This window comes from Zingiber officinale, chromosome 1A (genome assembly GCF_018446385.1).
Source record: "Zingiber officinale cultivar Zhangliang chromosome 1A, Zo_v1.1, whole genome shotgun sequence".
NCBI classification, from domain to species: domain Eukaryota; kingdom Viridiplantae; phylum Streptophyta; class Magnoliopsida; order Zingiberales; family Zingiberaceae; genus Zingiber; species Zingiber officinale.
Window position 1 is genome coordinate 8,343,965 of NC_055987.1, and position 15,849 is coordinate 8,359,813.

The window sequence follows — 15,849 nt, forward strand, 5'->3', positions numbered from 1 at the left end:
AATACTTTTACATATATTATTTAACTATCTGTATAAATAAGTTTGTTAGATAATATTAATGATAAAGCAATTATTTCTTTTTTCTCTTTTGCTTATTACATTTTTACCACATGTATCCATGAAAATGGTTAGTCATCATAGAACCGCCCAAATCTAGGGGACTTGGTTCTCCTTTGCTTCATAATCAGATCTCTAGTATTGCACGACATATATTAGGGTAGTCCTAAGGGGTCAAACATCCTTTTAGAGCTCAGTGGTTCATCCATATATATCAATTTGCCACTATAATATGCATCTGGTCGGCTAAATGACTGGCTGGGATATACTCAGGGGACAGGGGATCACATTATCAGAGAATTGCAAAAACTTGTCAGAGAATAACAACCATTTGTCAGTAAATATTCTTCTGTTATTATATGAGTATTCAATAAAACCTTCCTCGAAGGTGACTCATACATTTTCTATTAGCCGACACATTATAACAACATATTCTTTCAACTACCTCATTAACAGCGTCAATTACACAAAGGGTGCACACGGGTAATGAAAGATTCCTCGAACGATGACTATAGACCTCCCAGGGTACATATTGTTAGACGTTGCCGGCGTTTAGGAAGTGAAGGGGTGATTTGTTCACCTCCCTCCATTTAATCCCTCAACGTTTATTGCAATGAAGGCCATCAAAGCATTGATTACAAATCGATGCTTTCTTCCTATATAACTATGCGTCCAAGAGCAATTCGACAAGGCGTGAGATCGAAGGTGATCAAAGAGAAGAATGTTTGGCGAGTGGGTTTTAGTTCATGGAAAGAGATGAAGGTTACTACATGGTGATCTTCTTGTTAGAGTGTATACTAAAAGCCTAGCTTTTTGTAAATATTTATTTTGAAATAAAGAATCACATTGGTCAAATGTCTACATTTATATGCTAAGTGTAGTTGTTCAATTAATTTATATTGTAGATAATATGGTGTGTGGTGCCACACACAGAAGATCATGTTATCAATTCTTTATAAATTATAAACAGTAGCTCACGACTAAGATGGATAGGAACAAACTATTGGAATAGTCGTAGTGTAATTTGGTATTAGTTTATCTTGACTATAAAATTACACTAGTACACTCTGAGTGTATTGAGCAGGACCATTTAAGGTAGTTTCTTTTTATACTGGCTGCATAAAAGAACAAAACTTTTGTTATTATGGAAGTGTGTGCTCTTAATCCTAATATAATAACAAGCGCATATATTTAGTATTTATTTTTTTAATTTATCAAAGGGTGTGATTTAGTTCGATAAATCAATATGCCAGATAAGTTGGGAAATAATATTATTTATAGTGTGTGTTGTTGATTATAGAAGGAAACTGTGTCCTAGGTATCTAGGTTGATGATGTCCCCAAGAGGAGCTCATAAGGATTGTCATGTAAACCCTGCAGGTAGACTTAGTCCGACATGATGATAAGGTTGAGTGGTACTACTCTTAGAGCTAGATATTAATTAAGTGAGTTGTCAGTAACTCATTTAATTAGTGGACATTCTATATCTTAAATACAGAGAGATTAACACACTCATGATAAGAAGGAGCTTATATAATAATATGAGATTAGCGCGGTAATTCAATAATAACTCTTTAGTGGTATGAGTTATTATTGATGAACTCGAGTTGGGTGTTCGGGGCGAACACGGGAAGCTCAAGTTCATCGGGAGACCAAAGCCAATTCCTCCTCTCGGTCTCTGTCGTAGCCTCTTAGTTATAAAGTTTTATACCCACCCAAACCCACCTTCTTACCCATCCCAAGGTGGTCGGCCAAGCCAAGCTTGGAGCCCAAGCAAGGGCCGACCAAGATAAGGCTTGGATGGGTTGAAGTGTGGCAGACCTAGCTTGAACCCAAGCTTAGGTGGCCGACCACAATAAAATTAAAAGGATTTTATTTTTTAAAATCTTTCCTTATGTGGAAGCCATGATTTAAAAGAGAGTTTTAAAATTAAATATTTCCTTTTATAGTTTCTACAAAAGATTAAGAGAAATGTTTGATATCTTTCCTTATTTATAGATTGAAAAGAAGATTTTAATTTTGGAGAAAATTTTCCTTATTAATCATGCACATGTTTTAATAAAGAGATTTCAATTTATAAAAGTTTCCTTTTATAACCAAGGGAATTTTTAAAGAAAAATTTTATTTTTAAAAATTTTTTGAAAATAAATTAGGAAGTTTTAATTTTGTATTTAAAATTTTCCTTATTTGGAGGATTTGAGGTGGCCGGCCAATAGAAACAAGAAAAGAAAATTTTAATTAAATTTTCCTTTCATTGGCAAGGAAATTAAGGAAATTTTAATTAAAACTTTCCTTATTTGCAAAGACCAAGGAATATAAAAGAGAGGGTAGAGGTGCTTCACCTCACAAGAATATATCTTCTATTATTCCTCTTTTCCTTGGTGGTGGTCGGTCCTCTCTTCCTCTTCCTCTCCTATTCTTTTTCCTTGTGTGGCTGGCGGCATCTTCATCTCAAGGAGCTTGGTGGTGGCCGGATCTTGTTAGAAGAAGAAGGAGAGATAGGAGACTTTGTTTCTTAGCATCCCTTGGAGCTTGGTTGGTGGCCGAAAGTTCTTCATCTCTTGAAGATTGGTGGTGGCCGAAATTTGCTTAGAGAAGAAGGAAGCTTGGGTGGATTCTCGTGTCGGTAGATCGTCGTCCACACGACATCCGAGATAAGAAGAGAAATACGATAGAAGATCGTGAGTACTATAAGCTACAAAAGGTATAACTAGTTATTAGTTTCTGCTAGGGGTGTAAATGAGCCAAGCCGCTCGTGAGCTATTCGAAGCTCGATTCGATAAAAGCTCGGTTGAGCACGTTTAATGAGGCTCATTAAGATAAACAAACCAAGCTCAAGCTTCACAATATTCGGCTCGTTAGCTTGTGAACATGTTCGTTAAGCTCATAAATCAACTTTTAAATAAAAAAATAATAGTTTTGATATTGAATTTATAGATTTTATACTCTAATTATGAAAAACATAGACAAATATATTAAATTTATTTATTAGAATAAAATTATAAATTTTAACAAGAATATTATAATTTTTTAAAATATATAATTTAGTTTTTAATGAATATTTAAATTTATAATTTATATTTATTAAGCTCGTTTAAGCTCAATAAAAGCTCAAATAACCTCGCGAACCATGAATATATTCGTTAAATAAAGCTCGAGCCCAACTCGATTATAAATGAGTCAAACTCAAACATCCAAGAGTTCGGCTCGGTTCGGCTCGATTACACCCCTAGTTTCCGCATTATAACTAGTTCATCTTTTTATTTAGATCTTGAAATACCAAACACAAGAGGCTAACGTTTCTAGGTTTCGGATTATGATTCGAATTTATGTTTCTTTTGTTTTGTCGATCTTGTGATTCGATTGTTCTTATTGGTTAAACCTAGGGTTACTATAAGGAGATTAAATATTGAATTTCGTTGAAAGACTTTGTCTAGGAAGTGGTGGATCCTCCCATAACTAAGAAGGCCTAGTGTCTCGCTATGTTTAACCTGGAAGCCGATCTCTGAAATAAGTATTTAATCAAATTTGTAACATAGGTGGATTTGGATTAATAATGTTAAGCATCGTTTGCGATCCAAGTCTAAACATCTAAGAACAGATAAATTAAATTTGGAATCAATAATGTTAAGTTGTGTTTGTTATTCCAAATTTAATTTCTAAAGAACACAAAAAGGTTGTTAGGAATGGTTCAGGACTTGTACAAAATTTTTGTACAAGGGAACTAGTATGATATTCGGAGTAGCAACCAACACTTCTCTGGGACAATTGCTTCTCCTTTGTGGTGATCGTCGTCGCGACAGCAGCAGAGTGTATCTAGTGTCTTCTTTGAGTTTTTCCAGCAGAGCACTGTAAGTTCATTTCGTTTCGTACGAAGTATGTTATTATGAGCAACAATGGTATCAGAGCCATTGCTTAGGAGAGGAGAAATTCCTCCAGTGCTCGGAGATCTCATCGTGACATTTACCGCATAGTTGTGTAGGGAAAAAGCGACCGAGTCATTTTCTCTCCATCATCGGAATTGATGCAAGTGTCAATGAAGGGCTGGCAACCAGTGTCCGTGGCCGGTGAACACCCTCTACTGTGTTGAAAGGCCGACGATTGGTAGCCAGCGCATTCATCGTGCTAGAGAGAAAATACTGTAATATTTTTGATGACAAAGTAGTTTCGTCATTTTTTTAATTGATTAAATTAATTGATTGAATAAACTAAAATTTTAATCGATTAAATTAATTAATTATAAAACAAAAATAAGTTTTAATCGATTAAAATAGATTTTAATCGATTGAAGAATATGTGTAATGGATTAACATGACGATTCTTTCAAGTCATTTTCTCGTGCGAAGAAAAATAAATTGGAAAAAAATTGAAAAAAAATTGAGAATCACTGTCACTACAAAAAAAAAAAACAATGATTTAGGGACAAAAATCTGGGACGAATATTTTTCGTCACCAAATCACAATAACTTTGGCGACAAAAACAAAAATCGACCCATATTAGCTACGAAAACTGTAATAAAATATTTTTGTCGTAAATTACCAGCAAAATATATTTTTGTCACTAAATTTGTCTCAAATTCTGGTGCGAAACCAGGATTCGTCCCAAATTCTGCGACAAATTCAGGATTCGTTCCAGATTCTGGGACGAATCTAGGATTCGTCCCAGATTATAAAATTTTTTTTTTTAAAATATAAGGTCTAAATATGGATCTAGAGATATCAAAATTTCATGAAACAAGTTCATATGAGTTCATATTGTTCTCTTAATAATGAAAATGATCTCATCTATAATTTTGACCTAATAAATTGAGTATGATATTTTTTTAACACAAAATAGATCATATACAAATAAAAAATTACCACACTTAATTTATTATATCAAAATTATGGATAAGGTCATTTTTATGATCAAGAGAACAGTACGAACCTATAGGAATTTATTTTAGAAAATTTTATCACAGATGCAAATAAAATAATTTTTTTTTAAATAATTAGAAGACTTAAATATGGATCTAGAGATATCAGAATTTCATGAAACAAGTTTCTATGAGTTCGTACTGTTCTCTGGATAATGAAATGACCTTATCTATAATTTTGACCCAATAAATTGAGTATGGTAATTTTTTAACACAAATTAGATCATATACACATACAAAATTACCATAATCAGTTTATTATGTCAAAATTATGGATAAGGTCATTTTTATGATCAGGAGAACAGGAACCTATAGGAACTTGTTTCATAAAATTCTGATATCTCTACCTCCATATTTAGGCATTCCAATTTTTGTTCAACGCATAATGTATCTCTAGGTTTCACGAACAACCGCTTAGAGTTTTGCTCAACTCATAATGTATATCCAAATCCTTAAATATGGAGTTAGAGATATCAGAATTTCATGAAACAAATTTCTATGAGTTTGTATTGTTTTGCTGATCATAAAATCGATCTCATCCATAATTTTGACCTAATCAATTGAGAGTGGTAATTTTTTAACACAAATTAGGTCTTATACAAATAAAAAATTACCACACTCAATTTATTAATTCAAAATTATGGATGAAGTCATTTTCATGATCAGGAGAATAATACAAATCCATAGAAATTTGTTTCATGAAAATTCGATAATATCTCTAAGTCCATATTTAGTTTTTTTTTTTTGAATTGGGGATGAATCCTAGATTCGTCCCAAAATCTAGGATGAATCCTGGATTCAACGCAAAATTAAGGATAAATCTGGATTCATCGTAAAATCTGGGACAAATATGGATTCGTCCCAAAATCTGGGATGAATCTGGATTCGTCCCAAAATCTGGGATGAATCATGTATTTCGTCCCAAAATCTAGGACATGGATTCATCCCAAAATCTAGGACAAATCATGGATTTGTCCCAAAATCTAGGACGGATCCAGGATTCATCCTAGATTCAAATAAAATAAAAAAAAATAAAAAAAAAATTAGAAGGCCTAAATATGGACATAGAAATATCGAAATTTCATGAAACAAATTTCTATGAGTTCGTATTGTTCTTTTGATCATGAAAATGACTCCATCTATAAGTTTGACCTACTAAATTGAGTGTGGTAATTTTTTTAACACATATTATGACCAGGAGAACAATATGAACTCATAGAAACTTATTTTATGAAATTCTGATATCTTTATGTCCATATTTAGGTATTCTATTTTTTTAAAAAATTATTTTAATTTTTTTTTGAATCTGTTCCAGGATTCGTCCCAGATTTTGGGATGAATCTTGGATTTGTCCTAGATTAGAATTTTTTTATAAAAAAAATAAAAAATAGGAATGCCTAAATATGAAGTTAGAGATATCAAAATTTTATAAAACAAGTTCTTGTGGATTCATATTGTTCTCCTGGTCATAAAAATGACCTCATCCATAATTTAACATAATAAATTAAGTGTGTACTTTTTTATTTGTATATGACCTAATATGTGTTAAAAAAATTACCACACGCAATTTACTAGGTCAAAATTATAGATGGGTCATTTTCATGATCAGGAGAACAATTTGTGTAGTAATTTTTTATTTGTATATGACCTAATTTGTGTTAAAAAAATTGCTACACTCAATTTATTGAGTCAAAATTATGAATGAGGTCGTTTTCATGATCATAAGAATAATATGAATTCATAAAAACTTATTTTATGATATTCCGATATCTCTACTCCCATATTTAGACATTCTAATTTTTTAATTTTTTTTATTTTATTTGAATATGGGACGAATCCAGAATTAAATTTTTTTTAAAAAAAAAACTCCGAACTCCTAAATATGAATCTAGAGCTGTCAGAATTTTATAAAACAAGTTTCTATTTGTTTGTATTTTTTTCCTGATCATAGAAATATCATTATCCATAATTTTAACGTAATATATTAATTATAGTGATTTTTTAATTCCAAACTTTATAGATCTATTTTTAATATATTAATTAAATATTTTTTATTTTTTTTATTTTTTCTCTTTGGGACAAATGTTGTTTTTGTCCCAAACTTTGGGACGAAAATATCTTCCCAAAATTTGGGACCTTATTATCTTTCATTCCCTGATATCCCCACCTATCCGATCCCTAATTCACTATCCCCTCACAGCCTCCTCAATCTCGTATTCTTCTTCTCTTCGATCTCCCCTCCCTGGCGACGGCGACGGCGACGGCGACGGTGAAGGAGACGGCAGCGAAGGCAACGAAGCGTAAGCTCCCCCTCTCCTCTCTCTTTTCTCCTCCTCAACGGCGGCCGGTCGTGGGTGCCCTCGGCCGACTCCTGCTTGTCGCGTCCGCCCCTGGTGACCTGGCGTGGCCGCGTCCGGCCCCTGGTGGTCGCGTCCGGCCCCTGGTGGCCGCGTCCGGCCCCTGGTGGCTGCGTCCGACCCCTGGTGGTCGCGTCTGGCCCCTGGTAGTGGATCACTCACTTGATCCGACGCATTTGCTTGAGTTCGTAGTGCTTCTGGGATCTATTTACATTTCTCCCTTGTTATTTTTCGTCGTGTTTGGTGTTGAGATGTGCCCTGTGCTTTTTGTAGTTGTGACATCGAATGAGTTTTAGTTTGTGGCTGAATTTACTTGTGTCAAGCTGGGCGTCGTGAGGAGGGCTGCTGGTGAGCGTCGTGAGGAGGGCTTCGGGTGCAGGGTTAGTAGTGCATTGGCAAACAGGATTATTCCTACATCTTAAGAACAATTACCTGTGAAAGGATTAGTAGTGCATTGGCAAACCGGGTTGCCAGAAGCATGCCAGCCATTAAAGCTGCCATCCAAAACCATAACATTGTTGATTCCTGCATCTTATTTTATATCTGATAAATAATCTAAAAACTTACGCGCACATGATGGACCTCGAACCTGCAAAGCATTGTATTCAATTTAGAATAGATTGGTTACCGTTAATTTTAAATTGCTTCATATTTAGTATAGTTTTCTTTATGTTAATGATGTTTGTTAGATATTTCAATTGGGATTACGAATAGTTATAAATTATTGTTACCCTTATATTTGATTGTTGAGTTCGTAATGTATTTTTGTGCAGGTCTCATTTTCCTGTGAGCTTACATTTTCCTGTGAGCTTAGTGTGTTTGGAGATACTCTTTTTTCGTCACCTGTTTTAGGTATATCTACGTTCGTTACTAAGTAGTAATGCTTGTTAGATTTTTCCAACTTATTAAATTTGAATTCAATTAACTTTCTACTTATTAGAGACATATTTAGTGTTAAACAACTTTAGTAGAAAAACGGTTATAGGGTTTAAACTAATAATATGTGTGTGCATGGCAACATCAATTAGGCATTCTGATAGTTAACCTACATGGAAACTAGTAATATGTGTCTGCATTAAGTAGATTTTGCAATCAATGGTAAGCAGTGTCCAAATTTTACCTTTGAACCATTACGGATAGCCCCCAGCCTCCAATTTTTCACAAGCTATAACCTAGCCCATAGAGGTCTTGACAACATCACATATAGGAAGAATAAGAGACTTTCACATCCCTCAAAGGTGTCTGCAATGAATCTATTACATCCAACAAACAAACCCCTTGATACCTGTGTCAACTTTTTTTAGTTACAAAAAATTAAGGATTTTCAATGTGCATACATAAGAAGACACGGATTATTAAGGCCTTCAGAATTGAAATAAGTCTACTATTATCAACATTTTGGTAATTTGCTATTCAATGCCAATAACCATAAATCTGTATGAGAATAATTAATGATATTGAACATATACATGGAAGACCCACCAAGATAATAATAGTACTGTAAATTGCATGGCCATCTTGAATCTTAATCCCTAATATATAACCATCACCACACTACAACACAGATGTGAAAACTAGTAGTGAAATTAATAAAACACAAGTTGTGTTGTGAGAACTACAAGCTGAATAGATATTTGAGCATGCTCTGCATCTATGCAGCCTTTTGAGCATACAAGCATTATTATCACCCTTCCTGAACACAAGAAGAGGCAGTATTGAAGTGTGTTTAGTGGAGTCTTGGAAATTATCTAAAAGGTAACGGATTCTACATCTATGCATCCTTTTGAGCATATGAGCATCATTACCACCCCTTCCTATATACTAGATGAGGCAACATTCAAGTGTCCTTTATGGATACTTGAAAATGGTCATATTATTTTGTTTTCATTAACTGCTTACATAGTTGCTTCAAAAAAACATGCCACTTCCTTATTGGAGTGCATCATAGATCTCCAAAATATTTTTTTCTTTAATCAAATACAATTTTTTTTGTACTTTAAGGTAAAAAGATATATTAGATCCGCTTTAGCAATTGACAATGGAATTATTAGTTCTATATCCACAAAAAATATACTAGATGAGACAACATTCAAGTGTCCTTTATTGATCTAGTTTGTTTGTTTATTTTTATGCAGGAAAAGATGATTTGATGGCGAAGATAATTTGTGGAAAAAGAAGATGAGTTGATGTATGTTTTGTTTATTTTGAAAAAACTTATATAACTTTTCGGAGGTGTTGGATTTGTATTACTTTTTGGAGTATTGGACTTGTATAAGTTCTTGGAGTAAGAAGAAAGTTCTTGTATAACTTTTTGAAAAAAAATTGATAATCTCAGTTAGCCTCATTGACTATCTCTGGGGTGACCGGACTGGCCCCACGGAAGTTTCCCACCGGCCACCAGGGTAAATCGGGAAGCGCACGCGGCAGCCAACCTAGACGCCCAGCATCCTTTGATTGCGTTCTCCATTTGGAAGAAAATTCTTGCAAATACGCCGTAGCTGGGGATCGAACTGTGGGTGTCTGGGTGACAACCTGGATGTTCTACCATGGCACCATGCCCCGGGGACAGTTTGTATAACTTTTTGAGAACTTTGGAATTGTATTATTGTAAAATTGATTTCAAATATTAATAGATGTGTATATATGTTAAATAGGATGTGATCAAGTTAATCAGCATGTGTTAAATATTTATGATGTGGTATTTAATTTTGTTGTGCATAAGTTTATATGTATTGAATTAGAAATTATAAAAATAAATTAGTTCTACGGGAATTTTTAGGATTTAGGGATGAATTTGGCGACAAAAATAATTTATCGTCAAATTATCGTAATTATTTTGCGACAAATTATATTTCATCCCAAAATTCGTCCCGATTCTGGGATGATTTTATGGATTCGTCCCAAAATCTAGGATAAATTTGTGAATTCGTCCCTGAATCTAGGACAAAATTTGGGACGAAATTTAATTTGTTGCATATCATAATTATTATTATTATTATTTTTGCAAATTTGGGACAAAAAAAAATTATCTATCACATTTTTTTCATATTATTATTTTTATCGCCAAATTTGTTGTAAATTTTGTAACAAAAATATTATTCGTCCCAAGAGTTGTTTTTGTCTCAGAGTTGTCTATGATAATTTTGTGATGAATTTTATTTTTGTTGCAAAATTTGCAATGAATTTGGTGACAAAATTATAATTTGTTGCCAATTTCGTCATCAAATTTGTCCCTAATTTTGTAGTAATTTGCAACGAATATTATTTTTGTTGCAAACTTGGTGATGAATTTGGCGATAAAATATTATTCGTCGTACCCCAAATTCGTCGCTAAGTTGGCAACGAGAATTTTGGGATAAAATTTTTTTCGTCGCAGAATTCGTTCCAAAAATTTTTGCAATGAATTTTTTTTTTGAAATTTATCCCAAACCCGTATTTTTTTAGTGTGCGCACATGAAAAAAAACCGAAGCATGAAATAAAATAAAATATCTGTTGCTTTGTTTTTTTCTCCAAGCATGCAAAATGGGCCGGATCTTCTGGTCCGCAATTTGCGGACCAGGGGATGGTCCACAATATAAGGACCATTGATTTGGAGGGAGCCCACTTTTAAGTTGGTAGGGTCTATCTAAATCAAGGGTTTATAATAATGGATCATCCTCTGGTCCGCAAATTGCGGACCAGAGGATCTGTCCTCATGCAAAACAAAAATTTTAAATACTTTTTTAAATAAAATTAAGTGAAAAATTAGAATTTTTAATTAATTATGTTTGGATTTACTTGACTATTTAATGGTCCCATCCGAATCGGTTAGTTTATTTGAAATAGATCATATCAAATTAGATTGGTCTATAAAGATCCTAATTTGATTCAACCCATTGGTTAGTTTAATCAGACAAATTTCATTTAATAATATCTAAATCTAGTTCAAATCATTGGTTAGTTTAATTAGAACAGTTTATTATTGAATTAATTAGGTAGTTTAATTACATGGATTGGATTAATCAAATCAGATCAGATTCATTCTAATATGTCGGATTTGATCAAATGAGTCAAATTACCTAATAGATCAAGATTTGATGAAATAGATTAGATAGAAACCACAACAAACATATATAAGACATTTCTGTTTAATTAGATTTGTTTTGATTAGAAAATAGACCGAACACGGGAGCTGATCAACAGATCTAATTTGTCAGTCAATTGGATACTCCCCTTATTTTTTTATTTGCTTATGTATTCTGTATATATTTTTTCTAAGCATATGTAAGAATTGAATTTGACCGATTTTGTTACTGGTTTGTCGATTTTGTACTGATATCATTATTTTCAATTCCAGATATCATTAACAATATACACGATGACTAGTCACTATGAATGACAACATGAGCTTTGGGAGGAAATCAAAGAGCTATAATATGACCCACATCACAAAGTTGGATGGCTTATTGGTCGACTCGATCAGATATTCTGGAAACTCGAGCGAGGATAGTATCTAGTCCTGAACAAAGATAGAAGATAGGCTCTTATTCAGTTATTGCCAGAACATCTCAGTGATATAACACACGAGTTATAAGATCATTCTGAAGGACGCATCTCATATTTAGAGATGTGCAGGGAGTTACATTGGAATGAGATCCTAAAGAATATGAAAATGACCCAGATCCCTAAGAAATGGATCCTATAAAATCGGAGGAGGATCCATTGAACCTTGAAGAATTTGAAGAGGATCCAGAAATGGATCTCGAAGAATTTGAGAAGAATCCAGAAATGGATTCCACAGAGGATCTAGAGATGGATCCTGAAGAATCAGAGGAGGATCTAGAAGAGTGTATAGAAGATCCAGAAATAGATCTAAATATGGATCTGAAGAATGATTTTGAGGCTGATCTGTTGGGGTAATTTTCCTAGGTCATGTTTGACCAGTTTGACTAAGCTTGAGTTGAGTTAAGCTTGAGTCGGAAATTGAGTTTTGATGTTTGACAATGTATGGAGATTGCTAGAGCAATCATCCGATTGTGGAGATGGTCAAGGGATTGACCAGGTTGATGAAAAGACAAGTCAAGTGGTTAGTGTTGACCGGAGACTTGACCGGGTAAGTCCTAACTAGAGTTTAGGCAATGGGAAAGTCCTAACTGGAGTTTAGGCATCTAGAAAAGTCCTAACTGGAGGTTAGGCAAGAGAGAAGTCAAGTAGGTCAAGGTTGACATGAGACTTGACTGAGAAAGTCCTAATTGGAGATTAGGCAAAGGTAATTATAACAGGAAGGTTGGCAAGAGTGAAAATCCAAGTAGGTCAGTGTTGACCAGACTTGGTGGTGAAAGTCCTGATAAGTGAGATTAGGCAATTGGAAAGTCCTAGTATAGCTAGGCAAAGGGAAAGTCCTGGTGAGGAGCCAGGCAACTAGAAAGTCCAAGTGTGATCTTGGCAGAGGTTGTAAGTCCAAGCATGTGGTCTTAGCAAGGTAAGTCCTAGTGTGACTTGGCGAGGAGAACCCGACAACTAGGATGAGGTCGATGGAAGCTCCAGAAGGCAAGGCGTGAAGGATGGAGAGATATCCGAGGGATGCAAGGCTGATGGAGGAGGCTAGAAGGCTAGTTCGAGGTTGGTTGGGAGTGGCCAAATGCTAGGCATGGAGACCCAACAGGTTACGATTGACCGGGAATTGAGTTTGGGAGTTTGGACTTGAGTTTGAGTCAAGTCCAGGCTGGTCAATCGATCGGGCGATCGATTGAACCAGGGACCAATCGATCAGTGGATCGATTGGAGTGTGCTGCGAAGGAAGGAATGACCCAATCGATTGGTCGATCGATTGAGACCATATTTCGTGAGCACAGAGCCCTTCCCAATCGATCGGGCGATCGATTGGGGAGCTGCTAATCGATCGGTCGATCGATTGGGCAGAGGTGTTCTCGCGCGATCGCGAGAAACACAAAATACTTCTGGATCGATCCATCGATCGATCCAGATGTTCCCAATCTATTGGTCGATCGATTGGGATTCGACCGTTGCGCAGGATGCAGGTGGTGGACGACTGGGATTGTCCGGATGTGACATAGCAATCGATTGGGGATGAATTCAATCGATTGGAGCTACTATATAAAGTCCAGGCGTAGCTTTTTCTCAGCAGATCTCTTGCGATCTTTTGCGCCATTCTTTAGCGATTCACAGCGAGCTTCTCCGATCTACTCACGCCAGTTCTTGAAGGCACTTGGAGAGTTTCTCCAAGGTTCAAGAGGCGACGACAAGCACAAGTAAGCAAGAAGATGAGTGTGTTGCGTTGTATTTTTGTTTCCTCTTGTTGTATTTGTGTTGTGTTGTGTCTGAGTGTTGTACGAGGCTTCTCCGCCTCCGGCTGCGACCAAGAAGGAGGTTTTCATAGTGGAGTGAGTGTGTCGTGTGGATCCTTGGATTAGTCACCTCACCTTGAGGTGGATACCAAGTAAACCCTAGGTGTTAACATTGGTTGTTTTTGTCTTTGTATTCCGCTGCATATCATCAAGACGCAACCGACGAACACGCGACGAGACGCTATTCAGCCCCCCTCTAGCGGACATCAAGGTCCCAACAATTGGTATCAGAGCGAGCTCGCTCTTCTACGGACTAACCGCCAAAAGAGCAAGAAGTTACAGGAAGAAGAAGATGGAGATTGAAGGACCTCTCGAATGGGACATCCGGATTCCACCTCTATACGACAAAGAGGACTTCAATTTTTGGAGAACTCGATTGGAGACATGGTTCCAAATGGATTGGAACCAATGAGTTATTTTGGATGACCTATTTGAAGCTCCAATGGACAAGAAGGGTAAGCGCCTCTGACCTCGACATTGGACTAAGGAACAAAAGGAGCAAGCGGAGGCGGATGAGGAGGTAACGAGAATATTGCATAATTTATTACCTTCTAATATAATTTTGAGTGTAGGTGAATGCACGAGTGCAAATGATCTCTGGAAAAAGATCATTGCCTATCATGAGAACCCCACTCAATTTCAAGAAGTGAAGAAGCCCAAGGAGAAGGGCTTAGTGGTCCAAGAAGAGAAGGACCAATCCGATGTTGACATAAGGTCAACATTCGAGGAGAAGAAGGAAGAGGAGGAGAAGGAAGAAGATGAGAGATCTTCTACATCTTCAAGAGAGGAAGAGATGGAAGTACCCATATCCTCAAGAGTTGAAGAGGTGGAAGCACTTACACCCTCAAGAGGAGAAGAAGAGGAAGATGATGCAACCTCCACAATGCAAGCTACATCAAATGGAGAATCAAGCATCACCCCTACATATGAAGGTATAATTAGTTCAATTAAGAATAAAAATCATATCATTTGTTTTGAGTGTATGGAACATGGGCACTATAAGAGTAAGTACCCCAAATTGGCCAAGAAGAAGAGCCAAGTAACACCTAAGGGCAAGGAGAAGCCCAAGGAGATTGGTTCCACGAAACGCAAGAGCAAGGAGCACATTGTGTGCTTCTCATGCAATCAAAATGGGCATTATCGGAGTCAATGCCCTAAAGGGAAGAAGCCAATCAAAGTCAAAGGAGGAAGCACAAGTCAAGGGGGAGCTTCTAAGGGCAAACCCAAGGTAACCTTTAATAGTGCAATTCCTTTTAGTCATGATAAAATGCATGTTAGTAATAACACTTATCATTTTAATGCAAATTATCATGAAAGTAGGAAGCGTGATAGTGTTAAGGGAAAATATATTCCTCCTCATGCTAGAACTACCACACGTAAGGTTAGGAAGGTAGAGAATAATTTAGGCAATAATTCTAAGGATTATAGATATATGCCTAAATATAGAGATGCTCATAAGGGTCAAGAAAAATCCAAATCTATGGATTTAATGACGGAGAACCAAGTCTTGAGATCAAGACTTGATAACTTAGAAAGGACCCTAGCAAGAATGGAAAATATTCTTAAGGATCAAAATGAGCAAACTCTAGGGAGAACTAGGCAAGAGTCATCCAATGGCTATAGAGGTTTGGGATACAAACCTAAAGTCAAGAAGGATGTGACTTCCTTTCATAGAGTTCCATATAGCTATGGGACCAACCCTAGGTTTAGAGGTCAAGTCAAAGATACTAGGGAAGGAAGTCCTAAAGGTTCTTTTGGCAAGACTAATGTGACCAAGACTTCTAAGAAGTCTAACAAAGTCACAAAGAAGGTCACAAGGGAGGGCATCCCTAGAGTTGACTTAGTAAATGTGACTAAGACCCCAAAAAGGGCAAATAAAGTCACAAAGAAGGTTACAAGGGAAATTATCCCTAGGAGTGACCTAGTAGAAGTGACCAAAGCTTCTAAGAAGCCTAGAAAGGTCCTTAGGAAGGCAACTAGGGAAGTCATCCCTAGGAAATATCTAGAGCATCCAAGGAGCACCAATAGGTTTTGGGTTCCTAGGAGCATATTATCTACATCCTAAATGAGTTTAGAGAGTGTCAACTCTATTTGGAAGGGTAGTTAACCCAACCTTGCTAAGGTTGACACTTGAGAGCATTTTCAAGGTTATTGCTAACTTTTGAAAATGTC

General features: G+C 35.9%; 1 long non-coding RNA gene across 2 annotated transcripts; it reads left to right on the forward strand.

Annotated features, from left to right (window-relative positions):
• The first annotated feature begins 7,100 nt into the window (after positions 1–7,100).
• LOC122017138 lies at positions 7,101–9,980 on the forward strand. 2 transcript variants are annotated; one of them, XR_006121279.1, is made up of 4 exons: positions 7,101–7,272; positions 8,103–8,181; positions 8,989–9,084; positions 9,465–9,980. It is a non-coding gene; the product is annotated as an uncharacterized LOC122017138 (long non-coding RNA). The 2 variants fall into 2 exon arrangements; XR_006121280.1 differs by lacking the exon at positions 8,989–9,084 and having other exon boundaries at positions 7,107–7,272.
• Positions 9,981–15,849: the final 5,869 nt, after the last annotated feature.